This window comes from Bidens hawaiensis, unplaced genomic scaffold, assembly GCF_021521415.1.
Source record: "Bidens hawaiensis isolate Kalapana, Puna unplaced genomic scaffold, B.hawaiensis_p1.1 tig00008706_1, whole genome shotgun sequence".
NCBI lineage: Eukaryota > Viridiplantae > Streptophyta > Magnoliopsida > Asterales > Asteraceae > Bidens > Bidens hawaiensis.
Window position 1 is genome coordinate 193,185 of NW_027491628.1, and position 5,794 is coordinate 198,978.

The window sequence follows — 5,794 nt, forward strand, 5'->3', positions numbered from 1 at the left end:
TGAAGGGTTTTGCCTTTACACTGTACCCGCATCCGTCTTATGGTTACTTGTTCGCCAAGGTAAGGGGGTATTTTCCCGCTTCTTTTTAAATTTTGAATTTTGAAATTCGAAAGGTTGGTGGAAAGATAGGAACAGTCCAAACCTCTGAAACGTCGCGCGACGGTTTCTTCTGACTGTCAGGACGTGCAGGAAGTTATGGTGACGTGACATTATATGGTCATTCCAGACGCTTTTTCAGGCGCGTGGGCGCGATTTTTCGGGCGCGTGGCCGCGAAATTACTGGCACACGTCCTGTCAACAGCTGTTGCCAGTCTGCTTTTTGCCACGTGTCATAGTTTCATTGCACCTTCGATTTCTCTCTCCTTCGCATTAAATTCACCGCATTAATTGCGATTAGTATATAAAGGGGAGAGAGGGTTATTTGCAATTCACACTTTTCACTTTCATCTCTTAAGTAATTTCCGGTGAATTTTTCTGTTCAGTAAAGCATTACCCTGAAATCTCTTTTCATCTTTCTTCCACTATGCCTTCTCATGATGCTGATGACCAGAAGACTGCTGGCGAATGCCAGTGCTCTCTTCCTGTCGATCTGTACCAGTATATCGTCAGGAAGTTCATGCTCGAGTCTCTCGAGCCTGAGTTTCCTGAACCCCACCATACTGTGTACGATGCCCCTAGTGGCAAGATCGGGGTTTATGCTGCATTCTTTGTCTACGGAAACCTTAGGTTTCCGTTGACAAAGTTTGTGTACCGTGTTCTGGAGAGGCACGGTGTGCACCTGACAGAGGTGCACCCCATGGCCATTGCCAAGGTCCGGCACTTTGAGTGGGTGTGCCGGATACTGGGCCTTGAGCCCCTCGTTGACCGTCTGATGACCTTCTACACTTGGAGGTGCATCCAGGGGTGGTACACTCTTACAACCCGTATCAAGGGTTTAAAGATTTGTACCACCGAGCGGAGTCTTCGCTCGTGGAGAAGAGAGTTCTTCTTCATATCCGCTCGCGCCATCCCCATCGCCATGAAGTTCAAGAATGGCCAGGCGCTTCCGAACCTTCCCGCCCTCAACTACGAGGAGGCGGAATGGTTCTCGAAGATATCCCGGGTCCATTCCCCGGTTTTCCGTTTTCCGGAGTCGGCGATGGTGATGCTGGGGATGAGCCGGGTGTGGAAGGCGGCGAATGCGGATAAGGTTCCGATCGTCCTTGAATATGGTTCGAACTCTGTCCCTTATGGTACGTCTTGTTTCATTTTGCTGACTTCGATTTTTTCTAACTTTCTTGTTGATTTCAGAGGGGAACGATCTTCAGTCGCTCCTGAACCCGCGGGAGGAAGATGGTCCCGCGCGGATGGGTACTCGTGTTCTGGACGAGAACGAGTTGCCCATCTTAGAGCAGACCGCGGGTCGGTTCGTGGAGGTTTACCCGCCAGGCCAAGAGATCCTGAGCCACCGACGGCCAGGTAAGCCTATCTTCTACCCTGAACCTCTCAATGCTGTGCCTGCTGCTGGAGTTGACATTTCTTCTTCTGAGGAATCCGCAGAAGGTCCTCCACTGGTGCGGAAGAAAAAGGCTGCCGTCGGGAAAGGCAAGGAGAAGGTGGCCTCTACGGCCGACCCGGTAGTCCTATCTGACTCGGAGTCAGATAGTGCAGAGGTGGCGGGGGAGCCCGGTGGTGAGGAGACCACCGCTCCGGAGGCTGTAGCGACGACGACGGTTACCGGTGTCAAGAGGCCGGCTCCATCGGGTTCGCCCCCGCTCGTCCGTACGTTCAAGCTCAAGAAACCCCGTAAGTGCCCCCATAATTCTTGTCTAGATTTGTTGTTCCAAATAAATTTTTCTAACACTTTTGCTTGTGCAGGTGTGGATGTTGACGCATTCCAGGGTGGAGTTGGAGCAAGTATTCCTCCGCCAATGAGGGAAGGCTCGGTCAGCCTTCCCGAGGCGTCGACCCAGGCGTCTGCGCCTGCTTCCGTTGGTTCCAGCCTTCCTAAGGCTGTTCCAGCTGAGAAGGTGTCTCCGCCGGCCGTGAGTGCAATTTTTACAGCATCTTTCACGGAGCCGGCGGTTACTGTTGCTGAGGAGGCGACGCCAACAATGGCTACCACAGCGGCTGCCACTATACCTGCGCCACCGGCAGCGACGGCCGGACCATCAGGTACGCGCCGGGCTTCCCGCCGATCTATGCCACCTTCCCGTCTGCCTGACCTGTTGGATGGATTTCCTTTAGGTTCAGGTGATGGGTTTGGCGGCTATCGGCCTGTTATTGACCCTACAGGTACGTAGGGTTCTTTTTCCTTTTTATATTTTTGTCATCTTTTCCTAACTGCCTTTGTTTCTTTTGCAGTGTCGGATTCCAATGAAGTGTATGTTCCAAGATGGAACATACGCCGAGGAACAACCCTTCGCACCCCTGTGGAGTGCGTGGATTGGGCTCGCCACGCTGCTCCTCATGGTGCGTTGGGGGAAGCCATGGCTAGCTACCAGGAGGGTAGGCTAACCAATGAGCTTCGGGTTCTCCAGGCCCGGACGCAGCCCCGCGTCGAGCTGTTTTGTCGTGAAAACGACAAGTTAAAAGCAGCTCGCGCCAAAGATGTATCTGAAGCGCGGGCTCTTCGGGAGGAGAACCGGCAGTTGGCCGCTGCCGCAGCCGAGAAGGAGAAGGCATTCAAGGCCCTCGAGGTTGAAGTCCAGGCGCGACTCGAGGCCCGCTCCAAGGCTGCCCAAGCTGTGAATGAACAGCTTCGGCTGGCCAAGGAGACTGCGCGAAACTCAACTGAGAGGGCTGCCAAGGCTGAAGCTGTTGCTGAGCCGCTTCGCGAAGAGAATGAGCAGCTTAAATGCAAATTAAAGGCTCTTCAGCATGCTCATGACGCCTTGGCAATGGAAGATGCCAAGAAGCTGCAGGAGATCCTTGACCAGAGGGGGGTGCTTGACCGCACTGAAAGGAAACTCAAAAGCGTCGAAGAGGCTGCCGCCAAGGAAGTTCAACTTGCCAACCTTGATAAGAGCGGAGCCGAACGTGCTTACAAAGAAAGTCAAGCTACCCTCCAATGGCTGCTTCGAGAAGCGTTGCCTCAGGTATCTTTAACTTTTTCTTTACGCTTTCTGCTCGTAATTAGAAAATGTTCTAACTTGTATTCTCTTGTAGGTTGTGCGTCGGGTCCTTTCGGAGACCTCTTATGACGATGCGATGAGCACAGCCCTCAACGCTTCTCATGAGGATGGGGAGAAGACTGGCTTCCTGCTTGGTCTAGGGTTTGCTGAGAGAGGCTTTCCGCCCTCCAACTTCCCTTTATTCAATGTTAATACTGAAGCTGCTTATGACCAAGCTGTGAACCAGTACGCTGCCTTCCCGCATCCAGTGGTGGAGAAGGTGAACGAAGCTGCTGCTGCTGATGATGGGCTAAAATCCTTAAGGCTTTCCTTGGGCAGCCGCGCTCTGACGGTGCTGGTCCAAGCGGAGGTGGCCCTGAAGCCTGATCCTGAAGATCCCTTCCCACTGCTAGGATAGACTTAGCTTTGTATAGATTTCTTTTAGGCGGGTAGTTACCCGGCCACTGTTGTAATATATCATTGAAATATACGATTGTTATTCCTTTCATTGGATTCTTTGCTTTATAAACTTATGACTTGCATACTTAGTTTAAAATAGCAATTTTCCAAGTGTTTAGAATAAGAACCTTCGAACGTGGTTGATAGTGGGTTAAAGTTTCGCTTCCTCCTTCGTGATTGTGCGGGTAGAACCGTCACTTGCACTTGGTAGGATGGCTAAACTTTAACTTTTATCTAACCTGCGTGTAGGTTTTTCTTACTTTTTGAGGATAAGTTAACCTTTGAACGTGGTTGATAATAGGTGTGAAGTTTTGCTTCCTCTTTCGTGATAGCGCGGGTAGAACCGTCACTTGCACTTGGTAGGATGGCAAAACTTTTACCCATACCTGACCTGCGTGTAGGTTTTTCTTACCTTTTTAAGAATTTTGTTTTGAACCGTTCGACGCGCGGCTGTCGATAGGTTAGTGTTCATCTTCCTTTCATGATTCGTGCGGATAGACCGGCACTTTCATTTAATGGAATAATTGAACTCCTTCAACTGACCTGCGTGAAGGTTTGCCACGTTATTGGGTTCGTGCGGGTAAGACCGCCTTCCCATGCAACGACTTCACGTAATGTGAATGCCGTCACCAGTGTTGGATAGTTTTAACCGTTCGACGCGCGGTTGTTGATAGGTTAGTGTTCATCTTCCTTTCATGATTCGTGCGGATAGACCGGCACTTTCATTTAATGGAATAATTGAACTCCTTCAACTGACCTGCGTGAAGGTTTGCCTGTTGAGGATAAGTTAACCTTTGAACGTGGCTGATAATAGGTGTGAAGTTTTGCTTCCTCTTTCGTGATTGTGCGGGTAGACCCGTCACTTGCACTTAGTAGGATGGCATAACTTTACCCATATCTGACCTGCGTATAGGTTTACCTTTTCCTCTTAAGAACTTTGAACTGTCCCACGCGCGGTTGTTGATAGGTTGGTGCAGTTCCCTCGAATGATTCATGCGGATAGGCCAGCACTTTCATATGGTAACTTTTTTCTCCTTCAACTGACCTGCGTGAAGGTTTATCATGCTTTTTGGGTTCGTGCGGGTAGGACCGCCTTCCCATGCAATGACGTTTTTTGTAATTATGCGGTGAAAACCGGCATATTAGTGTGTACAAAAGTATAAATGTAAATCATCAGCTTCGACGTTTGAAAGAGAATCATTTCCATTAGAAGTGGCTCTTGGCCTTTTCTGTACAAATTGGAATTGATTACATGCAAACTGTGTAATTGAACTCCCTTCCATGTTGGGACAGGAGTGCCATCGAGCCGACACGCACCTGTTTCGGGATCTCGTTCTTTATGCAGCATGTAGTCTCCATATTGAAGCTGATTTTTTATTCATGTTTACCCCAGCCATGGTTCCACACGCACCTGCCTGCTTAGCTTTTATTTCGCCACGAGGTGTGCGAGCGTCCCATCTCTGACGAATGTTTCGACCATGTCTTTTACGTCTATGCATTCTTCAGTGTTGTGGCCTTTTGTTCTGTGATAGTCACAGTACTTGCTCCGATCAGCATCGTGACGATGTCGGATTACTGGAGGCTTTGGCCATGGGAGCTCTTCAGTAGCAAATATGTCAGTGACGCTTTTGGTAAGTGGCGTCCATCTGGAGTTCCGGTGCAGCTTTACATTATCCCTTTCACCCAATCGATGCTGTAAGCCGGATGAGGTGTCAAAGTTTACCCTTGACTGCCAAATGCCTTGCTTCCGTTTTTTGTTCAATCGGGCGGTGAGGATGTTGTCCTCTCTCGTCCTCTGGGTGTACAGGTTTGTGCTCTGCGGAAGGTCTCTACCCAGTTGCTTCTCCGTTTCCGCATAGCGTTTAGCTGCTGTCATGATGCCATCCCATGTGGATGGCATTCCATCTTTACCCGTTAGGGTGCGGATAAGCTCTGGGTCCTGCGCGCCCTGGATGAAGGCTGCGCGAACAAGATCCTCGCTGATATTGCCCAAACTTAACTTCTTTGAGTTGAAGCGAGTGATGAAGTTTGGTAGAGATTCATCTTCTTCCCGTATGCATTTGAGGATTGTCCATTGCTCCTCGGTATACTTTCGCTGCTGGCTGAAGTGTTGGCTAAACTTCTGCTGGAAGTCTGCCCAGTCGTAAATGTGGTTAACCGGTAAACGATCAAACCAAACCCTAGCAGCCCCCACCAGCGTCATTTGAAACATGTAACACCACGTGGGTTCCGTCCAGTTGCTG